General features: G+C 47.6%; 1 long non-coding RNA gene across 1 annotated transcript in view; it reads left to right on the forward strand.

The window, feature by feature from the left end:
* Window positions 1-658: 658 nt before the first annotated feature.
* LOC118890580 overlaps window positions 659-27,163 on the forward strand; it is a 30,815-nt gene continuing 4,310 nt past the window's right edge. The window contains exons 1-2 of the long non-coding RNA XR_005018765.1: window positions 659-779; window positions 11,993-12,226. This is a non-coding gene — a long non-coding RNA (uncharacterized LOC118890580). The remainder of the gene's footprint in view (window positions 780-11,992; window positions 12,227-27,163) is intronic.

The raw sequence follows: 27,163 nt of genomic DNA on the forward strand, positions 1-27,163 counted from the left end.
AGACTTAGCAAATAAAAATACAGGACGCCCAGTGAAATTTGAATTTCAGATGAACGATGAATAATTTTTTCGTAGAAATACGTCCCATACGACATTGGGGGCATAGCTACACTACAAAATGACTCGTTGTTTACCCGAAATTCACATTTAATTGGGTGTCCTGTATTTTATCTGCAACCCTACCCCAGCCCCTGCTCAGTACTTTGACCTGCCCAAAACAGGTGTTCAACCCATGTTTGCCAAATGGAGGCTTAAAGGACGCGTGAATGTGAGCCTCATCTATAAAACCAGAGAAGCTTGCCTGCCAGTCTACTTCCCAGGGTTGCCGCTAAAATAAAACTAGTGAAAGTGCTTTAGAAATGCTAAAGCTGTGTACAAATGTGGCTTGTTATTATAGTCATCATGACCATTGCCATCATCCAAATGGCCCCAAATAATACATCTAAGCTAGACTTTGTGAGCATTTGCGTATGTCAGTAATTCTTTTATATTGCTCAGATCAATCTGGATTTAGCACATTAGGGCAGATGACATTATATTATAATCATGTTCTTATTGTTATTATTGCCGCTATTGATATTGTTACAGTATGCTGCTTTGTGGATCACTGTGATTATTTTCCCTGCAGAGAATATTATGTTCTTGTCATTGACTTCGCTGCAATAATGATACCTGAGACCTTCCCCAGGACTCAGAATGGCGGGTGACTGGGAGCCCAGCCTCTCTCTCGGAAGCGGGAGTGTGCCGGCCTTGGATCCTTCAGGAGAAACAGATACAAGGTGAATTTCTGAGTCAAAATCTAGGTCAGCAGTTCCCACAGTGTGGTCCTTGGACCAGCAGCATTGGCATCACCTGGTAGCTTGTTAGAAACACATTCTTGGACTCCATGCCAGATCTCCTGAATCAAAAACTCTGAGGGTGGGGGCCCAGGAATCTCTGTTTTAACAGCCTTCCAGGGGATTTGATGCACCCGAAATATGAGAATCACCGGGACTTGGAGCTCTCAGGTCCCTTCCAACCCTACAACTATAATTCTACTGTGTTCACCAGGGTCGAGGAAGACAGGGGCCAAGGGAATGGGAGGGAGGGCATGAGCACTGGGAGAGGGGATAATATTGACTGACTTGGTATCAGGTCCCATGGCCAGGGCCCTCCTTCTATTCACAGGCTTCCCAGGGAAAATGTGAATTTCCACAGGCGGGATGGAGGAGGGTAGAGCACTCCAAGCAGAGGAAATGTCATGTGCAAAGGCCCTGAGGCTTGGCAGCAAGGGGCATGTTTGGGAAAGAATGGGTTTCCAGGTTTGTTGGAATCTGGGATATGAGTGAAGATGGTTTAGAGAGCCAGAGTACCGTGGCCCTTGGATGCCACAGGACACTTCAGATGTCATCCAGTTGGTTTTTGAAAGCCTCTGGAGGTTTTTAAGCAGGAGAGGGCCATCAGCAGAGCAGTGCTTGTGTAGAATGGAGAGGGTGAGACAAGAAGCTGAGAGCACAGCAAGGGGGCTTCCATCACAGCCATGAGGCAGGCCCTGAAGTTGCACAACATGCCACCTGTGGCCCTGGCTCCAAGAGTAAAGTTGGTGTCCTTCTCCACAGAGCTGTTGTTTTTGACTCACAGCATGAAAAAAGTAAAAAAAACAGTCCTGGCTGGTTGGACTTTGCAGCTCTTGCTGACTAGGGAATTGGGATCTGTGACAGCGACAGCCATGACAGCTCCAGCACCCTCCAGCAGGCTTTGGGTCCCGAGCTTCTGGGCAGAGGCTTTGATCTGGTGCAGCTGTTGCCATGGACATTTGTGAGGGTTGTTGTTTTGTGGGGGGTTGGATGGGTTTAGGGACTCACAGAGGGCACGATGACAGATGGAATCTTGCCCTGGCCCCTCCCTGCTTCCCTGGCCAGTAGGGAGGAGGCTGCCCTTGGATATGGTCTCATTAAGGTCTGGAGAAGGAGGAAGCGGGGTGAGGGTTGGAAGTGAAGGAGAAGGAAAGGGCAGATATTTATACCACCCCTGTTCCTCTTCTCTCACAGCCTTCACTCTGCCCTGCCCTGCCTCAAGGTACAGAGGGGGTCTCTCCTCTTCCTTTGGGGAGCATCAGAGAATATCTTGCCTCATGGCCTCTTGAGGACCACCAGCTTTGGGAGCATAGTCCCATGTGGATTTCTTGTAAAAGGCATTGGCCATGGAGGCAGCAGTGGGGTCCCCTCCATGAGGGTTTATGGCAAGAGAGCAGGGACATGGCACACCCCCAATTGATAGGAGAAAATACTCATTCTCAAGTACAATGCAGATACCCCATGGAGACTCCAAATACCACTGTGTGTGTGTTGGGGGGGGGATCTCTACATGGGGCTGGTCCTTGGATGGCAAGTAGGGCAATTGCTGTGAAGGTGCCTCCATTGTGCCCCTAGGTTGGGGAGACAAGAATTACATGTGCAAAGTCCCTGGCATAATGTTGGCACCTGATAAATGCTTGAGTTCCCTAAATTGGCTTGAGTGGCCACTATGACCCAGGTTCTTTTGTGACCCTGTGGACCCCTCCCCTCAATCCCTTGGAGACGGGGCCATTGATGCCTGCAAGTCATGGAATGTATCTTCTCTGCTTTCCATGGACATCTGGTCTCACCCTCTGATGGGGGCTCCCTAGGGATGCTTCACGTTGCTACTTCCTAAAGCCAAAAAGTTAGATCTGAGGCTCTTCAAGACTTTGTAACTAACTCCCATTCACACAGAGATAAGAAATGGATCCAAGTGGTGGAAAATTACTGGCCCCAAGTCACAGAGGAGTCAGGGACACAGTTAGCACTGGAATCTGGGTTGTCTGACTTTCACACTAGCACTTGCTCCACTGAGTCATGTTATCAATCTTCAGTACCATCCCCAGAGGGGTGGGGGAGGATTTGACTAAAAGAGAGTCCTGACATCATGGGGCCAGTACTCCAGGGTTTCAGATCTTCCTTTTCCTCCATCCTCCTGACAAAGGACCTTGGGAAAGTTACTCCTCATGCCTCTGGATGGTTCAGGCTCTTGAATTACATCACCCATGCTTTTAGAACAGTTGCTGGGGTTACTGATTACATCTTGGGCAGCATAATGGCTAAGGGCACAGAGCCTGGAACCAGATTGACTGACTTCACGTTCCTGTTTTGAACTTAATACTTAGGTTGACTTGGGCGAATCTCTCAACCTCTCTGTGTCTCAGTTTTCTTATCTCAAAATAGGGATGCTAACAATACCTACCTCATAGGGTTGCTATGAGGATGAAATGAATTTCTTTTTGTAAAGGACTTAGCACTGTGCCTGGCACACTGTGAGACCTACACAAGAGTTTAATGCAGTAAAGTACCATTGTCATTTATGTTCCCTAGAAACAGCCCAAGACAGAGATTCAGGTGCATGGGATTTATCGAGGGGTCCTTGCAAGAGAAAGGGAGGGAGGGAGAGAAGGAAGACAGAAGAACATGGGAAGATTTAAAGAAGGATGTGGTCTCAGCTGGGGTCTGGCTGCACCACTGTGGAACAGCACCTGCTTCACAGAAGCAGTCTCACCCTGCGGCAAGGGGCAGGGGATAAAGAGAAGGGGTGCAGCTTTTTGCCTATACCATTCAGTTCTTGCCTACAGGATGCTCTGAGTGCAGGGAGAGCAGAACATCCCAGGAGAGGTGAATTCTATTTGTCAAAGGCAATTCTAGAGAAGAAGGAGGCCGTGAGCCATTAGTAGCTGACATCTGCAGCAGCTGGGCAATGGGTGTGTAGGCTCAGCAGAAAAGGATCTGGGCAGGGCACCGGTGGTGCTAGCTTAGAGCACTAGGACCTCTCAAATCCTCCTTTCCTCAGCAGAAGGGAGGATGCTGTCTTTGGTCCTGACCCTTCCCTTCAAGTACCTCCAGCAGGGCTAAGCTTCCTCTCCTACTCTATCCCCAGCAGGAAATCAAAACTCTCATCAAGAGTTAGAGAAATTCAAGGGTACCCCCAACCCCTGCACTACTTTATCAGCTCCCACCAGCCGCCTCCTAGCAGAGGACTCTCCCAAGGACCCCTGAGCTCAGGAGGCTCTGCCTCCCGGCCCTCAGGCAGGGTCCAGCCCTTCTAGTGATAGCTTGGTCTCAGCCCTTCCCCCGACCCCTGGGTCCCTGTGGTGGGTTCTTACCCATTCAGGAATTTCTATCACACCATGAGCACCTCGGAGGAAAACCGGCAAAATTAATTGGAAATTAAAGTCACCAAATGAGCACTGAATTAAGAAATCATTGGCTCCAAATGACTGCTGGAAGGGAGCGGAAGTTAACTACAAAGGCTGCCTGGTTATTTTGTGTGTTTTCAGCGTCACAGTTATCGTCTTAGCTCCTGATGTCTGAGTCTGATTAACATTCTGTGGCTATCAGTGTTGCTTTTGGTGAGATGTGTGACACTCCCCAGGTATCCATGGACCAACTCAGGCATTGAGGAAGCCTCCCCCTGCCAGGGATGGGGCCTCCCCACAAACTCCCTGCCAGATGAACGGCAGCTTCTTCCCACAGCTGCCTCCTGCCTCAGTATCCTCTAAGGGTAGCCATTGCCAGTGGCATCCCAGGGAGTCCTTGCCCACACATTATCATTGCATAATGGGCACCACCCTCCACCTCATTAGGCTCTGCTGGGGATCAGGATTAAATGGGATAAAATGGAAGAAGCACATGGCTTATTAGCTGTGGGAGAGAGTTGTGGGGAGGAAGCAGACTGTTTGCGAGAGAACCTCCCCGATGGACCGCCCTGAAAGGCAGCTCTGGGCCAGCTTTCTTCTCTCCCTGGGAGCCATCTACAGCAATAGAGATGACTATAGGATGGAAGCTTCACAAAGGCAGGGGATTTTGTTGTTTTGTTCACAGTTCTATCCCTAGGGCCTAGATCTGTGCCTAGAACAATAACTATTTGTTGAATGAACAAGTGAATTGGAACTCCCAAGAAACCTTCACTTTCCGCCAAGGGAAGGGAACTGTTTGCGTTGGCCATCCAACTGCTGGGAGCCAGGGTCTCTCACCTGAAGGGTGTGGTTGAGGCCTTCATGACCTATCACTGGTGCTATGGCAGAGCTGGCCCCGCTCTCTTACCTTGCATGGCCAGCTCCCTTCCCCATTCTCTATATTATGTCCCAGAGTAATTTTTCTAAAATCTCTATCTAATCATGCCACTCCCCAGCTCAATATGCTTTAGTGGCTCTTTGCTGCCTACAGAGTAAACTATAACTCTATAAAAGGTCCCCAGCCTGGAATTGGAGACCCTCAGAGATATATAGTCCCCAGAGCTTCCCTTCCAGAATGTTCCTCCTCCAGGAAGCCCTTCCCAACCACCTGGGCCCACTGTGAACCTGAGTTCTGTCTTCTGTGACCTTCTTTGTCTTGAAGTGTGCACGTAACCAGGCACTTCCCAATATTTTGAGTCTTTATTTAGTGCCCTATGGGTGGCTTTTGTCCCTCCCCATACTGATTATAATCTCCTTGAGCAAATGGATTAGTATATTCTTGAGGCTCCCACAGGAAATGCAGGAAAGGGCTGAGAACATAGAAATCTCATTATGAAGGACACTGGTTGCTTGATCAATGAGTTCATTGGCTTCCCCTCCTTGCACTCCCCCACCATATTCTCTTATCAGAGCTCTCAACATATCTCTGCTCCGTAATTCTCACACCATCCTGTAAGCATTGATTTTCTCATCTGGCCTCATCCCCTGGGCTGTGGGATCTTAGAGAATAGGGGATGAATGCCCTTTCTCCCTGATTTCCCAGCAACTGGCACGGTGCCTGGTGCCCTCAGTAAACAAGAGATGGTTAAAACGATACCTCCCTGGCTCTGGTTTCTTATCCCATACTCTCACAGAGCCTTATCTATACCTTCCATAGCATTCCTTTCATCTCCTACTCATTTATTCATTTATTTGTTCAGCAACTGTTTATTAAACATCGACTATGTGCCAAGTACGAGGCTAGGTATTGAAGTCAGAGTGATGAAAAGACAAGCAGTCTAGACATTTTCATTTCTCTATCATACATTGAGTTTCTTGAGGTTGGGAACATACCGGAATCAACTCCATGGTTCCATTGCTTAGCATAGGGCATGGCACATAAAGTGTCCACTAAGTGTCTACTGAATTAATCAGTAATGTATCTAATTGGCTTCATTCCACTTTAAGCCTGTGGTCTCTCATTAATCCTATTTTTTAGAGGGACTGGAATTGCCTTAAGGCTGGAGTTGGAGAAGCCATACAAAGGCCAACTCACTGGGAAGATGTTTTCATTCAACAAACATTTCCTGAAACTGTCCCTGCCCTCAAGGAGCCTATGGTCTAAAGGAGAAGACAAAGATAAACAAAGAGAGATAAACCTTGTGGGGTAGGTGCAGAATCAGAAGGACAGTGGGACATTGGTACAGGAACAGTACTAGCACAGATGAGGTGATGCTTTCTTCTGTCCTGGAGGTGGGAAGAGAACTCCCCAGAGAAGAGGATTCTTGATCTGGGCAGTGAATCAGAAGTGTGCCATGAAGACAAAGTGGGAAAGGCAGAGGGAACGGAACGTGCAAAGACATAGTGAAGACCTGGGACATTTGGGGAATTTCTGGTGAAAGCTCAACATTGCTAGAGCTTATAAGATAAAAGAGAGGGCAGAGGGGCAGGCGAGAGGGAGCCCATGTTGTAGCCTAAAGCCTGAGAAGCACAGACTTTATCACATAAGCTGGGAGAGACTCAAACATTGTTATAGCCTCTTGAAAAGACAGCAGAGAAAGAGAAAATGAAAATCCATGTGGGAGAAATAATATGAACCCAGCAGGTGGGGTGAGATGTTTACCTATAGTCCTTGCTTATCTACCTAAGTCTATCTATCTATCTATCTATCTATCTATCTATCTATCTATCTATCTATCTATCTACCTATCTATCTATCAATCTATCTATCTATCTATCTACCTATCTATCTATCCACTGGGGTTACCTACCCAGCATCCACCCCACCACATAGCCCACACCTGGCCAGTCACAATATTCCACTCCCCTGGCCAGTGATTGGCTCAGAGATGATCATGTGATCCCACCCAAGCCACTGGAACTCAGTTCTAGGCTCTTTTGTTAGCATGAAGGGGATATCTCTTCTGCTAAGGATGTTCAGAGGATATGAGAAGCTGAAGCTATTTGCACCCCTCTGCCCACCATGTGGTAAAGACCAGATTGAATGAAACCAATTTTGAGGAATGCAGAGCCAAGAGATAACATGCAGCTAAGTTCTGGTGTCATCACCTGACCGCTGGAAGCAGTAAGTTGTATTTCTGGACTTTTCAGAGAAATTTTTAAAAATTTGGCAATTTGGATCAGGCTTCTGTTATTTGCAACTTGAAAAGTCCTAACACACTGAGAAAGGTTAAAAAGAGGTATAAGTTTCCTAGGAGTGAATACTGGGTTAACTGCTGGCATTGTCTAGACTAGAGGCTTGGCTCAGGGAAAATAAGCAGAAGGCTGTGTGCCTAAAATGGATAAGTTTGGGAAACACCTGTGGGAAGAGGCCAGAGAACACCACTGAGTTAGTATTCGAGGACAGTAGTTTGAATTGAAAGAGATGAGATAGACCTAGGACTAGGTCGTACAGGTAGGGAAGCCTGTTTATCCAGGAATGGAGGGAGCTAGGGAAAGACCCCATCCTGAGTTAGAGGGAGAAAAAGGGATAAATGGAATTATCAATTATACAAGATTGTGCTCAGAACAAAAATCTTCTGCCCCAAGGGAATAAACTAGAGCAGGGGTTGGCAACTTATTTCCTGTAAAGGTCCAGTTAGTAAATATTTAGGTTTTGTGGGCCCTAAAATCTGTTGCAACTACTCAGCTCTGCTGTTGTAGAGCAAAAGCAGCCATAGATAATAAGTAAACAAATGAACATAGCTATGTTCCAATAAAACTTTATTTATAAAAACAGGTGGCAGGCCCCAGATTTGGCTGTGAGTCACAGTTTGCTGACCCTTGAACTAAAGGATATAGATTGTTTAGTGCTATAAACAGAGCCATGTGAAAGCATGTGTCTGTAACTCACAAATCATTTTCTATTTATCCCTACCTTGCCTGCCATAGAGGAATTCCTCAGTGGAGTAGCAAGGATGATGCTAGGGTGGACTGTAATTCCCATAAGTCCTCTAGATCTTGGTGTAAAAATTCAGCCTTGAAGCTGAAAAGAGAAGTCATCAAGCACAACAGGTTTGGGGAAGCAGAGGCCAGTACCAAGGACAGTGCCACTCCTTGCAGGGCAAGGTTGGTTTGGGAAGCCCCTTGTTTCCATACAAATAGAAAAGGCCTGTGATCAGGGGCCAAGAAGGACACCTTTGCGTCTCCTACCATGAGGTGTAGGAGCAAAACATGGCGTGGATATCCTGAGAAGTGTCCTGAGAATCTCGGTGCTTGACTCCACAGGCTGACCCCTGGGACTGTACAATCAGTGAGAATGAATCTTTTTCCTAAATGATCTAAAAATAAGCCACAACTTCATGCTAGTATATCTAGGTGGTGTGAATGAAAGGGGTGCCTGGAAGGAATCTTGGAAAGTCACTTTAGCTCATGGAGTCTTCTCTTCCTCACCTGTCAAATAGAGATAATAATCACTTCCCTGCCTTGCTCACAGGGTCATTATGATTATTGAATGAGACAGTGGGCAGAAAAGTGCTGTGACAAGCAGAAAGTACAGATGGGAAGAACTCAGTCCAAATGTCCAGCTCAGCCTCTGACCTGCCATGACTCTCATTCATTTCTTTCTTTTCATTTAAAAAAAGTGCCTTTTCTTTCCAAGTGATGCAGAGAAAGAGTCAAAACTAGTTTCAGCCTTACTACCTGTAGCAGGCATTGCTGGTTACTTACCCAACATCCATCCCACCTACCAATCATTTCTCCCACTAACAGAACTTAGGCTGTGTTCAGAGGCAAACTCCTTCTCTAGAAGGTGCTGGGTTTCACTAAGGCAGTCATAGTGGTCCCATTTCCCTTGCCAATGGTTGTTTTAGGAATGTATATTTGAACAATTCTGGCCAATGAGATGTGAGAGAAAGACTGCTGGGAGGCATGGATAATGAGCCCTCATTGATTTTTTTAAAAATTAAAAGGAACACATAGGAAGAGCTGATCCCTCTCAGAGTAATAGAGTGAAGCCAATAGTAGGAAAGCAGAGCCAGAACTGGTCCTGGAGACCCTGGAGCCCACCACGCCACCTTTGGGTCTCTTGTTCTGGGAGATACTAGAACTCCTTATTGCTTGAGCCAGTTGGGCCAGAGCTTTCTCTTACCGGCAATCACCAGTGAGCCAAAGGCATTCTCACTGGCAATCACCACTCATGAGGAGATGACCAGGGAACACTGCGTACTCACTGGCACCCACCTCCTCCCAGAACCTCTCCCTCTACCCACAGTTTCCCCCTCACTTTCTTTTCAGGGCTTCATCTGGAAACAAAACTGACAAGCCATGTGCTCCCCAGGCCTGTGCTCATCTTTAATTAATCCTCGGAGGCAGAGTGCTGGAACTGTGGGGAAGAGGGCTGGCTGTAAGAGGCGTGGTCCTTGTCTCCCCCCAACCCCCAGACCTAAAGAATTTCCCCCTTCACTCACATGCCTCTCCCACTCACTGTTGAGGGATAGAGCATTTTTAGGGAAATATTTACTCTGACTTGGACCAAGAATGGAAGAAGGAACTTGTGGCTCCTGGGGTATGTGCTTGAGAAGAGCCAGGAGTTAAGGCCCATTCCCTTGGGAGCACAGAACCAGATTTGGGCCCCTTACAGTTTATCTAGGAGCTCAGGTCTGGGATGGGTTTGTCTGAGGTGGACAGCTCAACACACTCCCAGAGTAAAGAAGCCACTAATTACGACTCAGCCCCTCTTAGCTCCACCAGGCGTCAGCTCTCCTTGAACAGAAGACTTTCAGAGCCAATGGGTGCTTAGAACCTTTGAGGACGTGGCTGAGTTAGGGGTAGGGGTGTGACATGAGAGGGACCATGAGGAAGCCCAGGACTTCCTCACAGGATGAACTAGATCAGGTGATCAGGGACCCAGACTGAGTCAGCAGAAGCATAAGGTGTGGTTGGGCTTATTCATGGGAAAGAGAAGGAACCCCAGCTGCAGAGACTGATAGGCAAGAAGGAGGCTCAGATGAAAACAAGCAAGGCATGAGGTCACAGGCCAAGGCCAAAGAAAACAATGTTAAACAGTGCTAAATTATGTTAACCCCAGGCCCATCCTATTAATGGCATGGGCTTCCTTGCCAGCTCCAGCTCAATGCAACCCATTTTTTTTAGATGTCATCTTCTCTGACAACAGACTAAAGTGCATGGAGAAATGTTGCTGGCTCTACCAAGGAGCTCTGTTGGAAGAGGAGGCATGGCCTCTACTCTGGGTTGGCTTATTCCTCCAGTCATCAAATGTTAAAATACATGCAGGCTTCCCCCCACTCAATAATTCTTGCTCTTTCTCTCCATATCAACCATCATTGCCCACATCCAACCAACCACCTTCTCTCACCCTGAAAGCCCACCTCTGTTCCCCCACCTCCAAACTGTTCTTCCTCTTTTATCTATTGCCTCCACTCTGAAAACTAGAAGTATCTTTCCAAAGCACTAATCTTAGCACATCACTCTCTTTTTTAGAACTTTTGATGGCTCCCTATTACCTGCAACATAAAGTCCAATCCAACATCCTTAACATGGCTTAAGAGGCCCTTTATTATCCTGCCTTGCTTACCTCTCAAGCTTCATCTCAAACCAGACCCCTTCTTGAATTCAGTGCATTGACCACATCAGGGCCTCAAATATGCCATGTTCTCTTGCATCTCTGAGCCTTTCTGTGTAGGCTATTTTATTCCCTACAACTTTCCCTTGCCTCCTCTCCCACCCCCATCTTTGCCTGGTTGTCCCTACCCACCCTTCAGCTCTTACTAATGCTGCTTCCTCTGGAAAGGCTTCTTGATGCCCCAGCTCAGGCTCACTTCTCTCCTTGGGGTTTTCATAGCCCCCTGTGCTTATTCCCATCAAAGCTTGTCACTCTGTGTAGCAGTTGCCTCTTTACCTATCTGTCTCCCCCACCTACCTTTGAGTGTCCTGAGTATTAAACTGAGACACATGAAATGTCCAATATTTGACCATTCTGACTTACAGAATGGGAAACTTCATATGGTTCCACTCAACGCAATGACCATGACAATTTTGTTACCTGTTGTATCCCAGTGTCCAGCACAAAGTCCAAAACACAATGAGTAGTCAGCAAATGTAGATCACTGTTTCTCAGTATGACTTCAGTTTAAGTTTTCATGCCTGATGGTCAACGTCAGCAGAAATCTGGTTGGTGATAGAATCAAGGAATATAAGGAAGGGGTCTCCTAGGGTCATCTGATCCAGCCTTCTGCCTCTTCTCGGGCCTGACACACATGTGAGAAGCATAGGGGTATTGCCAGGGCTGACTTAGTCTAGAGCTGTCCGCAGCCTGAGGTACACTCCAACAGGGCCTAGGGCATGTTCTGAAGCTGAGGGACACCAACTCAAGCCTAGGCTGGTGACATCACCATGGCCATAGATGATCATTGTCTAATGAGAATATTCTTGTGTTTCTTTGGCCAAAGGGTTCAGCATGTCTAGTACAACTCTGCAAAGCCAGGCCAGGCCTTATGGACTATGAAAATCTTACATTACAAAGCCCCATTAAAGTTATAGAAACCTGTAGATAACAGCAGGAAGATTAGATTCAATATTCTGACTCTCCTCATTGGCACATCACCTTGTGCTGCCTCAGGGACCACGTAGGTTCTTGGATCAGGGATGCAGAGTCCAGCTGCCTCTCCCAGACCGGCAGCATATCTCTCAAGTGAGATCTGAGTTAAGGCATCAATAACTTATATGTCCTCTTTCCCAGGTAGGAGTGTAAAATGCAGTAGCATCCTTCTACTAATGATTTAAATGATACCCTCTTTCTACTCTCATGGACTGTCTTTTTTCCTTTTCCAGGGCCTTCTGCCTATGATAAAACCAAGAACCTCAGAGGTGCACATGAAATCCAATATACGGGTTGATCATGGTGCTATTGCCTTGAGGAGAGGAAAGAGCCTGTGGGCCTGCCAAGGCATCCCATGATCTTCAGCTGAGCATCTGTGCCCTTGCAGTGCTGCGGGAGGTCTGGCAGAGTCCCTGTCAGCTGCCAAAGCTGTGCTGGCACTGATGGTCCAGCAGCCTTTTCTCCAGGTACTTGGGAGGTTGGGGGGGTGGGGTGGGCGGAGCCTACATGTTCTTGAGGTCATGTTACACCTCTATAGGCCCAGGGTCACGGTGCAGTTTTCTCAGCTCACATGCACACTTACTCCCTGCACACACATATATACGCACCTGTACCCTCCTCCAGGGCCAAGCCGGTCGTTTCTGCCAGGATTGGCAAACTATACACTACTTTGTTCTCATGTCTCTCAATCACAAAAGGAGTCCAATTTGCAAGGTTCCTGGGAATTCCCAGGGCTTGCCATCTCAGGCCCCCTTCTCCTCCTGGCTTTGCACTCTCAGTGCCTATCTCTGTCCCCATCAGGATGGCCCAGACAAAAACCCAACCCTCTCCAGACTCCCCCAAGGAATGTACTCATACCTGAGCATTAGTGAGAGATGGATAGTTTACTAAAGAGTTTATAGGGCAGATAAAGGGGAGTTTATATCACACACTTCAGAAACATCAGGACCTGTCTCCAGAACCCCTACTTGACTGCCCCCACCAGGAAGTTCTCTCTTGGGCCCTCCCCACTCCAGCCCCAGCCTCTTTGGCTCCCCTCTTCTCCTCCAGGGTCTAACCACTCCCACCCTGAGTTGAGTCTTCTGGACTTTCACTCCCACACCCTCACAGACAAACCCAGCAAAGTGCCTGGCGGATGGGAGGCCTTCCCAGTTCTCATTGCCCACCCTCGAGGACAGATGTAGATGCAGAAATTCTTTTGTTCTGCCTGATTCTCCTGGTTGTGACCACAGTACCTTTGCACCTCCACTAAGCCACTCTGCCTTAGCACATCTTCTAGATTATTTCCGGGCTCTGCCCAGCTTCAGTTCTGCCTCTGATCCCAGCTATGCCTCCTCCCACAGACTGGGGTAAAGCCCCTCTCCCTTAGCTCAGTCCAGACCCCAAGACCTTTCATCGGTACACAGCTCCCTACCTCTGACAGGCCATGTGCCCCTGCTCTTCTTTGCTCTTAGTCTTGCTGGGGGGACTCAGACAGAGGACAGAAGGGCTGAGTAACAAATGGAATGGTTTACACTTGCAGCGCCAGGGAACTGCGCGGGTAAGAAGACAGGATGGAAATGGAATTCAGAGAAAATATTTTGGCAGTGGTATCAAGAGGAGCCACTTGGAGATTTCTGTAGTAGTTTAAGACTAGGGCCATGGGCATCTGAACTAGGATGGCAACCTTGAGAATGGACCGAAGGGGTCGGGCTAGGAGAGCTGTTGCCGAGAAAAGTGCAGAGGCTGTGGAGCTAACTGGGTGTGAACAGTTGGAGTTGAGGGAGAGAGTAAAAAAAGAAATGAAAAAAGGGAGAGAGATTGACAAGAAGTTAATAGGAATTTCAAGGGTCCAGGAGGGAGATAAGAAGAAAGAAGAAAGCAGATATCGAGAGAGAGAGAGAGAGAGAGAGAGAGAGAGACTTCCCTGGTGGCGCAGTGGTTAAGAATCCACCTGCCAGTGCAGGGGACACAGGTTCGAGCCCTGGTCCTGGAGGATCCCACAGGCCACGGAGCAACTAAGCCCACGAGCCACAACTACTGAGCCCCTGCGCCACAACTACTGAAGCCCACGTGCCTAGAGCCCATGCTCTGCAAAAGAGAAGCCACCGCAATGAGAAGCCCACGCACCGCAATGAAGAGTAGCCCCCACTCGCCACAACTAGAGAAAGCCTGCGCACAGCAATGAAGACCCAACGCAGCCAAAAATAAATAAATAAAATAAAATAAAATAAAATAAAAAGAGAGAGAGAGGAAAATGGAGAGAGAGCTGGAGGCAGAGAACCACGGAGAAATCATGATGGGGACCACGTGGACCCGCCGCTGGAGGGGAGCCTATGCTCCGGAGCAGCTGCAGCGTGGACCAGCTGTGGGCACCCGTTCCTCCACTCCAGAGCCAGGCTAGTGAAGCCTAGGGGGAGTGTGCATCCTGCTGGGTGTCAGTGCAGAGGCCTGGGGCCTGCAGGAGGGGACCTGATTTACTTACAGAAGATCAGCAAGTGCAGAGATTAACTCTGAGTCCAGACCCCTGCCCTGGAACCTGCTTCTCCACCTCACCCTGCCCCGGCCTACCTCTGAGCCCCCTTCCCAGGCAGTACCCACTTGAATTCATGTACCCCATATAAAGGAGCTGGAGCCAGGCCCAGGAAGGGGGCCAGGCTGTCAGCCTCGGAGAGAGAAGCAGGGAGCAAGTGTGTGGGGAACTGGGAGCACACGGCCCTCGTTCCCACCAGCTCCGGAAGGCCCCAGGGTGATCATCTCCTTCCCTGAAGTTATAAAGCCTGAGTTCTTGGCCCATCACTCAAGGCCCTGCACAGGTAGGCTGCCTTCCCACTGCTCTGCCTTGGGCCGGGGGGTCTCTCCTGCTCACTCCCCTAGAGTGAAGGCCCAGCCGGGGCTCCATACACGCTGGGGTGTCCCCACCTCCTCATCTATCCTCAGGCACTTCTCCCTGCCTGGGATGCCCCCTGTGATTACCTCCCCCTGCCAACCCTCCTTCCCTCTCTCACAGCTGCTCCAGCCTGCCTTCTCCAGACAGCTGCCCAGACCCCTGCAGGCCTCCCGGACTTCACCCTCAGAGCAGGCCCTCTCCGACAAGGGGAGGCGAGCTGAGACAAGGCCTGCCCTGGGATGGGACAACATGACATCTTTCAGTTTGCTCGGCACGTGGTCAGGAGCAAGACTGCATGCGTTGTCCTTAAGAGGAGAGAGACAGCCCCTGATGTGCCATAGCCTGGCCCGCTGCCTCTGTGGCTGATGGTGGGAGCGGCGAGGCAGGCTTGGGCCTGGGGCTGCTGGCTGAGGTTTGCAGGGCAGTCCTGCTGCTGCTCCGGGGGGACAAGGCATTGGTGGGGTGGGGTGGGGGCAGCGCTTTGGCCTGCACGGCCTTATGGCTATTCTGCTGGGCCCGAGGCCCCTCTGGACCATCCATTCCTCAAACAGCTACTTCTGTGCTGGCTTTGGGAGATTTACACAGCCATTGGCGATTGCCACCCATCCCTGACCCCGAGAAAGAATTTGGGCTTGGGTCGAGGGGGGCCAGGCCCCAGCTCCAGCCTTCCACTGCCACACTTCAGGGGTGCTGGCAAGTTCCCTTCCCATCCCTGGCCTCAGTTTCCCTGTTCAATATGGACCCCCTCTATGTATAAAGGGCATAACCTGGCCAGGCCTGCCTCCTACCCAGGCCATTTGTCCTGACAGAGTGAGGTGAGTGGTGGGAGGGCCTTCTCAGCAGTGGAAGGGAGGAGGTGGGGCTAGTGCAGGGCCTCGAAGCAGTCCAGGGGGCGGAGTGGACAATCAAAATGGCCAGAAAATAGAATACATATTAAAACTCCCTATTTTGGCCAATTTCTCCTACGCCAACTCAACCCAAGATCCAAGATACAGGAGGGGTCATCCCACAGCCTCCAGGGTGGGCGGCAGGGTGTGAGCTGGACATTGACCTCTTGGCTCAGAGCCCATGTCACACATACCTCCTTGTCACCCCAAGTAGGGAAGGTTCCAAGTCTCCCACAGCGCCCCCTGCTAACCTGTGGCGTCCGCGACCCCAGCAGCAGAGCCATATCTTCCCACCATAAAGAAAATGTCCTTCCTTCAAAGACAGAAAAGGACTGAGGGTGTGACCCGTCTCAGAGGCCTATGTGGTAAAGCAGATGGGGGGCGGTGCAGAATGGGGGCGTCTGTGAGAAGCTCAGAGGCAAAGTGGGGAGGGCACCCTGAAGACCCCTCATATCACACCAGCAGCGTCCCCAAGCAAAGACTGGTGTCCTGCACCCTTCCTCAGGGCCGCCCTCATACCCTCCCCTCTTCTAGATCCACCCCCCAGCAGCCTGGCTTCCACCTCCAGGACCTGCAGTGACTCAGACACAGATCCGGCTCGAAGATGTTTCCTTTCCATTTAACAAGGAAACAAAACAAAACAAAAGAAAAAGGATGTGGGAAGAGTGTTTAAGGTGCCCTCAGCTAAGAACTGCAGCCATCCTTTAACGCCAGATGTTAAAAGTCTGGGCACACACAGGGTTCCCGGGTGGCTGGCTCAGCCAGGGTGCAAGCTTGCCAGAGGGACCTGCCACCAGCCCTCACTCAGACCCAGCTTCCCCTTCCCTGACCTCAGGCCCACAGCCTTGGGCTCCCATTTTGGCCCCTGTTCTCCTTAGCCCAGCCCCTTTCTCCACAGCCTGGGGCACTGGAGCTGAGGCCAAGAGAGCAGCCCTGCCGTGACCGGCTGAGTGGCTGTAGGCAAATCACTCCCCTCCTGACCTCAGGCACCTCTCCTGGCAGAGGGGGGGATGTGGATATACTGGCCACTATGAACTGGACCCTGTTTTCTCTCCTTGTCTCCTCTGTGTGAATTTGAACGTGCCTCATGGTCGCTGCCCGCTCAGAGCTTCTTCTAAGGAAGGTCTCCCTGCTACAGCCCCTGAGGCAGAGGCCACCATGTTTTGCTCCACCCCCTCACCTGTCCGCTACTGATGGAACAGAGGTAGGCATGTGGTCCAGAGTTAATGAGCCAGTAACCTGCGTCAATGAGCACATAACTGGGGAAACTGTCCTTGTGAGAGAACTTCCTTGAAAAAGTAGCATTTAAGCGAAGATCCAGATGGTAAGTAGGTTTGGCCAGGTGGAGAGGGAGCACAGCATATGCAAAGACCCAGGGATGGGAAGGAGCTTGGGACCCTGGAATGAAAAAAAGAGTCAGTGACGCTGAACACTGCAGATTTGGAGGAGAGGGGAGAAAGGGTCAGAGAAGGGAACAAGGGCAGGCATGTAGGGTCTTGCAGAGCCCATAAGGCACTTGGACTGAACCCTGCTTGCTTCCTTCTGTCCTGTCTCCAACTAGCCGTCTCTGTTCCCTTATGGCTTCTGCTTCTCTGTAATTTCAGCTGCACAGAACCAACGCAGCCTCTCTGGATGCCTCTGTCTCCCACCTTTTTTTTTTTTATACAGCAGTTTCTTATTAGTCATCAATTTTATACACATCACTGTATACATGTCAATCCCAATCGCCCAATTCATCACACCCCCACCCCCACCCCCCCACGGCTTTCCCCACTTGGTGTCCGTATGTTTCTTCTCTACATCTGTGTCTCAATTTCTGCCCTGAAAACCGGTACATCTGTACCATTCTTCTAGGTTCCACATATATGCGTTAATATACGATATTTGTTTTTCTCTTTCTGACTTACTTCACTCTGTATGACAGTCTCTAGGTCCAACCACGTCTCAACAAATGACCCAATTTCGTTCCTTTTTATGGCTGAGTAATATTCCATTGTATATATGTACCACATCTTCTTTATCCATTCGTCTGTCGATGGGCATTTAGGTTGCTTCCATGACCTGGCTATTGTAAATAGTGCTGCAATGAATATTGGGGTGCATGTATCTTTTTTAATTGTGGTTTTCTCTGGGTATATGTCCAGTAGTGGGATTGCTGGATCATATGGTAATTCTATTTTTAGTTTTTTAAGGAACCTCCATACTGTTCTCCATAGTGGCTGTATCAGTTTACATTCCCACCAACAGTTCAAGAGGGTTCCCTTTTCTCCACACCCTCTCCAGCATTTGTTGTTTGTAGATTTTCTGATGAAGCCCATTCTAACTGGTGATACCTCATTGTAGTTTTGATTTGCATTTCTCTAATAATTAGTGATGTTGAGCAGCTTTTCATGTGCTTCTTGGCCATCTGTATGTCTTCTTTGGAGAAATGTCTATTTAGGTCTTCTGCCCATTTTTCGATTGGGTTGTTTGTTTTTTTAATATCGAGCTGCATGAGCTGTTTATATATTTTGGAGATTAATCCTTTGTCCGTTGATCCGTTTGCAAATATTTTCTTCCATTCTGAGGGTTGTCTTTTCGTCTTGTTTATGGTTTCCTTTGCTGTGCAAAAGCTTTTAAGTCTCATTAGGTCCCATTTATTTTTGTTTTTATTTCCATTACTCTAGGAGGTGGATCAAAAAAGATCTTGCTGTGATTTATGTCGAAGAGTGTTCTTCCTATGTTTTCCTCTAAGAGTTTTATAGTGTCCGCTCTTACATTTAGGTCTCTAATCCATTTTGAGTTTATTTTTGTGTATGGTGTTAGGGAGTGTTCTAATTTCATTCTTTTACATGTAACTGTCCAGTTTTCCCAGCACCACTTATTGAAGAGACTGTGTTTTCTCCATTGTATATCCTTGCCTCCTTTGTCATAGATTAGTTGACCATGGGTGTGTGCGTTTACCTCTGGGCTTTCTATCTTGTTCCATTGATCTATGTTTCTGTTTTTGTGCCAGTACCATATTGTAGCTTTGTAGTATAGTCTGAAGTCAGGGAGTCTGATTCCTCCAGCTCCGTTCTTTTCCCTCAAGACTGCTTTGGCTATTAGGGATCTTTTTTGTCTCCATACAAATTTTAAGATTTTTGTTCTAGTTCCATAAAAAATGCCATTGGTAAGTTGATAGGGATTGCATTGAATCTGTAGATTGCTTTGGGTAGCATAGTCATTTTCACAATATTGATTCTTCCAATCCAAGAACATGGTATATCTCTCCATCTGTTGGTCTCATCTTCAATTTCTTTCATCAGTGTCTTATAGTTTTCTTCATACAGGTCTTCTGTCTCCCTAGGTAGGTTTATTCCTAGGTATTTTATTCTTTTTGTTGCAATGGTAAATGGGAGTGTTTCCTTAATTTCTCTTTCAGATATTTCATCATTAGTGTATAGGAATGCAAGAGATTTCTGTGCATTAATTTTGTATCCTGCAACTTTACCAAATTCATTGATTAGCTCTAGTAGTTTTCTGGTGGCATCTTTAGGATTTTCTATGTATAGTATCATGTCATCTGCAAAGAGTGACAGTTTTACTTCTTCTTTTCCAATTTGTATTCCTTTTATTTCTTTTTCTTCTCTGATTGCCATGGCTAGGACTTCCAAAACCATGTTGAATAATAGCAGTGAGAGTGGACATCCTTGTCTTGTTCCTGATCTTAGAGGAAATGCTTTCAGTTTTTCACCATTGAGAATGATGTTTGCTGTGGGTTTCTCATATATGACCTTCATTACGTTGAGGTAGGTTCCCTCTATGCTCACTTTCTGGAAAGTTTTTTTATCATAAATGGGTGTTGAATTTTGTCAAAAGCTTTTTCTGCATCTATTGAGATGATCATATGGTTCTTATTCTTCAATTTGTTAATATGGTGTATCACATTGATTGGCGTATATTGAAGAATCCTTGCATCCCTGGGATAAATCCCACTTGATCATGGTGTATGATCCTTTTAATGTGTTGTTGGATTCTGTTTGCTAGTATTTTGTTGAGGATTTTTGCATCTCTATTCATCAGTGATATTAGTCTGTAATTTTCTTTTTTTGTAGTATGTTTTTCTGGTTTTGGTATCAGGGTGATGGTGGCCTCATAGAATGAGTTTGGGAGTGTTCCTTCCTCCACAATTTTTTGGAAGAGTTTGAGAAGGATGGGTGTTAGCTCTTCTCTAAATGTTTGATAGAATTCACCTGTGAAGCCATCTGGTCCTGGACTTTGGTTTGTTGGAAGATTTTTAATCACAGTTTCAATTTCATGACTTGTGATTGATCTGCTCATATTTTCTATTTCTTCCTGGTTCAGTCTTGGAAGGTTATACCTTTCTAAGAATTTGTCCATTTCTTACAGGTTGTCCATTTTATTGGCATAGACTTTCTTGTAGTAGTCTCTTAGGATGCTTTGTATTTCTGTGGTGTCTGTTGTAACTTCTCCTTTTTCATTTCTAATTTTATTGATTTGAGTCTTCTCCCTCTTTTTCTTGATGAGTCTGGCTAATGGTTTATCAATTTTGTTTATCTTCTCAAAGAACCAGCTTTTAGTTTTATTGATCTTTGCTCTTGTTTTCTTTGTTTCTATTTCATTTATTTCTGCTCTGATCTTTATGATTTCTTTCCTTCTGCTAACTTTGGGTTTTGTTTGTTCTTCTTTCTCTAGTTCCTTTAGGTGTAAGGTTAGATTATTTATTTGAGTTTTTTCTTGTTTCTTGAGGTAAGCTTGTATAGCTATAAACTTCCCTCTTAGATCTGCTTTTGCTGCATCTCATAGGTTTTGGATTGTCTTGTTTTCATTGTCATTTGTCTCTAGGTTTTTTTTTTTTAATTTTATTTATTTATTTATTTTATGGCTGTGTTGGGTCTTCGTTTCTGTGCGAGGGCTTTCTCTAGTTGCGGCAAGTGGGGGCCACTCTTCATCACGGTACGTGGGCCTCTCATTATCGCGGCCTCTCTTGTTGCGGAGCACAGACTCCAGACGCGCAGGCTCAGTAATTGTGGCTCACGGGCCCAGTTGCTCCGCAGCACGTGGGATCTTCCCAGACCAGGGCTCGAACCCGTGTCCCCTGCATTGGCAGGCAGATTCTCAACCACTGCGCCACCAGGGAAGCCCTCTCTAGGTATTTTTTGATTTCCTCTTTGATTTCTTCAGTGATCTCTTGGTTATTTAGTAACGTAGTGTTTAGCCTCCATGTGTTTGTGTTTTTTATGTTTTTTCCTCTGTAATTCATTTCTAATCTCATAACGTTGTGGTCAGAAAAGATGGTTGATATGATTTCAATTTTCTTAAATTTACTGAGGCTTGATTTGTGACCCAAGATGTGATCTATCCTGGAGAATGTTCCGTGTGCACTTGAGAAGAAAGTGTAATCTGCTGTTTTGGGATGGAATGTCCTAAAAATATCAATTAAATCTATCTCGTCTATTGTGTCATTTAAAGCTTCTGTTTCCTTATTTATTTTCATTTTGGATGATCTGTCCATTGGTGTAAGTGAGGTGGTAAAGTCCCCCACTATTATTGTGTTACTGTCGATTTCCTCTTTTACAACTGTTAGCAGTTGCCTTATGTATTGAGTTGCTCCTACGTTGGGTGCATATATATTTATAATTGTTATATCTTCTTCTTTGATTTATCCCTTAATCATTATGTAGTGTCCTTCCTTGTCTCTAGTAACATTCTTTATTTTAAAGTCTATTTTATCTGATATGAGTATTGCTACTCCAGCTTTCTTTTGATTTCCATTTTCATGGAATATCTTTTTCCATCCCCTCACTTTCAGTCTGTATGTGTCCCTAGGTCTGAAGTGGGTCTCTTGTAGACAGCATATATATGGGTCTTGTTTTTGTATCCATTCAGCAAGCCTGTGTCTTTTGGTTGGAGCATTTAATCCATTCACGTTTAAGGTAATTATCGATAGGTATGTTCCTATGACCATTTTCTTAATTGTTTTGGGTTTGTTTTTGTAGGTCCTTTTCTTCTCTTGTGTTTCCCACTTAGAGAAGTTCCTTTAGCATTTGTTGTAGAGCTGGTTTGGTGGTGCTGAATTCTCTTAGCTTTTGCTTGTCTGTAAAGCTTTTGATTTCTCCATCGAATCTGAATGAGATCCTTGGCGGTTAGAGTAATCTTGGTTGTAGGTTCTTCCCTTTCATCACTTTAAGTATATCATGCCACTCCCTTCTGGCTTGTAGAGTTTCTGCTGAGAAATCAGCTGTTAACCTTATGGGAGTTCCCTTGTATGTTATTTGTCATTTTTCCCTTGCTGCTTTCAATAATTTTTCATTGTCTTTAATTTTTGCCAATTTGATTACTATGTGTCTCGGCGTGTTTCTCCTTGGGTTTATCCTGTATGGGACTCGCTGCGCTTACTGGACTTGGGTGGCTATTTCCTTTCCCATGTTAGGGAAGTTTTCGACTATAATCTCTTCAAATATTATCTCCAGTTCTTTCTCTCTGTTCTCCTTCTGGGACCCCTATAATGTGAATGTTGTTTCATTTAATGTTGTCCCAGAGGTCTCTTAGGCTGTCTTCATTTCTTTTCATTCTTTTTTCTTTATTCTGTTCCATAGCAGTGAATTCCACCATTCTGTCTTCCAGGTCACTTATCTGTTCTTCTGCCTCAGTTATTCTGCTATTGATTCCTTCTAGTGTAGTTTTCATTTCAGTTATTGTATTGTTCATCTCTGTTTGTTTGTTCATCTCTGTTTGTTTGTTCTTTAATTCTTCTAGGTCTTTGTTAAACATAGTTTAACAGTTATTGTATTGTTCATCTCTGTTTGTTTGTTCATCTCTGTTTGTTTGTTCTTTATTTCTTCTAGGTCTTTGTTAAACATTTCTTGCATCTTCTCAATCTTTGCCTCCATTGTTTTTCCAAGGTCCTGGATCATCTTCACTATCATTATCCTGAATTCTTTTTGTGGAAGGTAGCCTATCTCCACTTCATTTAGCTGTTTTTCTGGGGTTTTATCTTGTTCCTTCATCTGGTACATAGCCCTCTGCCTTTTCATCTTGTCTCTCTTTCTGTGACTGTGGTTTTTGTTCCACAGGCTGCAGGATTGTAGTTCTTCTTGCTTCTGCTGTCTGTCCTCTGGTGGATCTGCTAGTGTTGGAGGATCTCCTGAAGAGGTAGGGGGTGGCTGTGGCTCACCATGGGGACAAGGACACTGGCAGCAGAAGTTATCCTCCCGGCTTTTCTATGTCAGCTTTTGCTGCTAACAAGTACATGCTGTAAGAATTCCCTCCCCAGCAGCAGCATGGCCACCGTTTCCTGGGCACCGCCTCACTGCTCCTCACAGTGACCCTGAGAGTGTGTCATCCACTTCGTAGATGACAAAACCAAAATCAGAGAGGTGAAATCACTTGCCCAAGTGAACTCAGCTGGCAAATGGCAGAGCCAGGATTTGGGCCCATTTGAATGTGACACAAACACCTACCCCCACCCCCATTGTTGCTCCTGATGCTGTGAGGCTGCAGGCAGGGATGTGTGGGCATAGGGCATCCATTGTGATAGGCTCTAATGGGAGCTGACGGGCCCAGGGCTTCTATAGGCTGGTCTGGAAGGTCTGAGAGGTGACCATCTTCCCATGGTGAGGGTGGGCAGGGAGCTGAACCTGGACCACCTGGGAACACTGGGACGGGGACGTGGAATCCGGGGGTGTTCAGGAGGCCTGAGACCATGGCCTCTGCAGCCAGTCTGCCAGCCTGGCCTGGGCTCCATCTGTCCTGAGCCTGGGGTCCACCATGGTACCAGGAGCCGGTGGCATCTAAGGCCCTGTACTGGGGGTCCCCCAGCTGAATGAAAGACCCTCATGGATCTAAACAATATTTTATCCACAGGGCACCTCAACTCCAGGTGCCTGAGATTGGTTTGGTTGAGTGGTGATGGATTTCACTCCTTGATTGTGCTTGATTTGGTTGAAATTCAACTAATTTGTGTTTCCTTCAGCACATGGTAGTTAGAAAAGCACAGCGATAGGACTGGGAGGACCCTTGCAGGTCACGTTGTCCACTTTCTCAACCCTCTTCAACTCCAGGCTCCCTCTGATAAATCTAAAAACCTCACACTTGCCTTTAGTGATAGGTGACATTTCTAAATGGAGTCAATGCTGTGGCTGAAGCAGGCTGAGTAAAAGCCCCCCAAAATATCAGGTCCTAATCCCTGGGACCTGGAAATGTTACCTTATTTGGAAAAGGGGTCTTTGTAGTTGTGATGAAGTTAAGGGTCTTGAGATGGGGAGAGTATCTAGAGCCCCTGGAAGGAGTGCAGGTCTGCCAAATCCTTGATTTCAGCTCAGTGTTACTGATTTCAGACTTCTGGCCTCCTGTGTGACAATGAATTTCTTTTGTTTTAAGCTACCCAGTTTGTGGTAATTTGTTATGGCAGCCACACAAAACTAATGCAATGATTTAAAACAAATCAGAGGGGACTTCCCTGGTAGTGCAGTGGTTAAGAATCCACCTGCCAATGCAGGGGACACGGGTTCAAGCCCTGGTCCGGGAAGATCCCACATGCCTCGGAGCAACTAAGCCCATGCACCACAACTACTGAGCCCGTGAGCCACAACCACTGAGTCTGTGTGCCACAACTACTGAAGCCTGTGCACCTAGAGCCCGAGCTCCACAACAGGAGAAGCCACCACAATGAGAAGCCCGCGCACCACAACAAAGAGTAGTCCCTGCTCGCTGCAACTAGAGAAAGCCCATGCGCAGCAATGAAGACCCAACGCAGCCAAAAATAAATTAATTAATTAAAAACAAAAACAAATCAGAGTCACAGTGAACTAAATAAGCTGTTTAAAAACCTGAAAAGTCATGCTTAGAGGTTCTGACAGTCCACCAGGCCGAGACTTTGATGTTATTTAATGCACCCAATTTACAGAGAAGACTGAGGTCTAGAGAAAGGCAAGGACTTGCCCAAGGTCACAAAAGTAGTCATTGACATAGACAGGACTAGAACCCAAGAAACTCAACTCTCAATCCTCCCATAGCCCTAGGCCACCTCCTCCCACGCTTTATTCCCCTATGTGGGGTAGGAGAAGGGGCTAGAAAGGTCTGGTGAATCAGAAAAGTGAGATTGGGGCCAGGCTGGGAAAACCTGGAACGGCACATCCTGGAGTTGGAAGCTTATCTGATCGATAAAAGGTGCAGATGTTTCAAGATTTTTCTTACTAAAAAGTAGCTTCCGGAGATTGTGAGAAGTATCAAATCTGATTTATAAAGCCTTAAGGAAAAGGCTGCATTTGTAAACACCGTGACAGACATCAAAACTGGGCACCTGTCAGTCAAGAGGGGCATCTGGTGGGGAAACAGTGCAGAAGGAGAGGACAGAGGGGCAGCGGTCTAAGAAGGAAACGAGAGCCAGGGCCAGGGCCAGTGAGGGGGTGGAGTGCCAGCCTCAGAATCCTCAAACTTCTCAGCTTTGCCGAAGACTAGCACTTGCAGTGAGCAGGAGATGTGGGCAATGTAGCCAAGCCCTAGCCTGTATACACACTGCATGCACACGTGTGCTCAGAAGCACACATGGGACCCAGGCATGTATACACACACACACACACACACACACACACACACACACACGAGGGCTAGAGCCAAGCCTGGGCAGCCAGAAAGAGCTAGCCATAATTTGTCAGTTGGCCTTTGGGTTACACTTTTAAGTCCAAAAGCCAAGTGGAGCGTGTTGCCATGATTTGTTCTCCTGGCATCCCAGCTCTAGCCTAGATCCCCAGCATGAGATGCAACGTGGCTGGGATTCACACAGCTTCTTCTCTTAGTGGTCTGCTGCTGAGCCTACCAAGGACCCCCCATCCCTGCGCCTGACTCCCTCTCCCCTCCTTTACGTCACCCTGCTGGCTCCCCAGCACAGGAAATGGCAGATCCAAATCCCCGTGATCACCAGACTCAGATGCTCCAAGATTTAGGAAACACTTTTTCTAACTATTTTTAAGGGGAGAGACCAGTTTTCAGCTTAGAGGGCAAGAGAGGGCTCAGTATAGCAGCTGACCTGGGAAAGAGAGCCTCACAGGCCGGAGCCTCCGGTCGTATGTCTCCAGCATCTATCTCAGAAAGACCATTACCTTGGGGAGCAGGAGAAATATACCCAAGAAAACCAGCCCAGCAACCTGGGCCAGAACAGAGAGTACAAGGCACACAGCAGAAGGTGAGGGCACAACTGGGTAACTGGCCCCCTTGGCTTGGAGCAGGCAGCTACCAACGCAGGACAGCCACCTTGGGTACAGGGACCAGGGGGCGACTTGCTGGAACCCCGGGAAGAAGGACTGGACCAGGGAAAGGAATAACGGTTACCATGATTCTGTGTTGAGGTTTTGTTGTGCTGTTGCTATTTTTCAAGAACCTCCTAAATAACCTGGAGGCAAGCCCAACACCAGGGGAAGACCCGGAAACAGTGTTTGCTGTGCCCCACCCAGGCTGGCACATCCATTCAGAGATGGACCAGGCTCTTTCGCGGGGCTGGGACAGGTATGGGCTGCTGGCAAGCAGGCCAGGCCAGGTGGACTCTGGGCCTCAGGTCTAGTTTTGCCCTCCTTCCTTAAAAGCTTGTATGGAGAGAGCCTGGGTCAGGGCACGGGGGCTTGGCCCAGCTCCCATGGTTAGAGACACTCCAGTCTCCATTCTGCTAGGTTAGGTGCTCCCTGTCCACAGGTCTGTCCCCGCTGTCAGGCTGAGACGGTTCTTCCCTGATCCCAGCATTGCCCAAGCCAGACTTGGAGCAGAGCATGCCTAGTGAGCCCCCATCTTGGGAGAGGTGAGGGGATGCCCATCAGGGGCCCCCGAGTTCTGCATGGAGACCTCAAAGGTCCCCTCTCCTACAGAGTCTGGGAGGCAATACCTTTTTAGGGCCCTCCTGGTAACAAATGATGGAAACCCAATTTGAGCCAGTTAGGCACAAAGGGGATGTTACTGGATCACAAAACCAAATGTTGGGGAAGGCTGGGGAGCTGGAAGCCTGGGGAGAGACTGTACGTGAGGCTTCTACACCACAGAACCCCCTCTTGGCCTCTCCTCTCTGCTGGTCGAGGCTTCCGGCCTCCTTTTCTCATGCTAACCCTCTCTACAGCTGGAACCTTGCCCGTGGGCTGCTCCAGGGTTCCCTCTGCAGAGAGCTATCTGCAGAAAAGAAAGACCTCTCTTTCTTGGGTTTGAAATTTTCAAATCCCAGGGAAGGATGCTGATTGGCCAGGCTTTGGTCATGTACCCAGCCCTTTGGGTGGTAAGTGGGGTGGAAGGTGGGAGTTCTGTGAGGAGTTCTGTGATTGGCAGCTCCCTGAGAAGCAGGAAGAGAGGCTGGGCAGACAAAGCAATGAGTATCTTAGATCACCTACAACGTTCCCTGCTCCTCTGAGCTGGCAGGAGTCAGAAGTAGGGGGTGGCACAGGTGGGAAAGGGGTACAGGTGACATCCAGAGGTTGTCACTTCTCTTATTTCCCTGTCACCTATCAGAGTGGCTCTCAAACCTCCTTTTGACATTTAAGTCCCTTAACATCTCCTCCCCCACGGCCCTACCTCTCCAATTCCTCCTGCCCAAATCCTCCCTCCACTCAGGTAACTTCACACACAGCAGAGGAGAGCGGTTACAAGCATGGGCTCCGGAACTAGACTGTCTGGATTCAAATCCCACC

The sequence above is a fragment of the Balaenoptera musculus genome, chromosome 2 (genome assembly GCF_009873245.2).
Source record: "Balaenoptera musculus isolate JJ_BM4_2016_0621 chromosome 2, mBalMus1.pri.v3, whole genome shotgun sequence".
NCBI classification, from domain to species: Eukaryota; Metazoa; Chordata; class Mammalia; order Artiodactyla; family Balaenopteridae; genus Balaenoptera; species Balaenoptera musculus.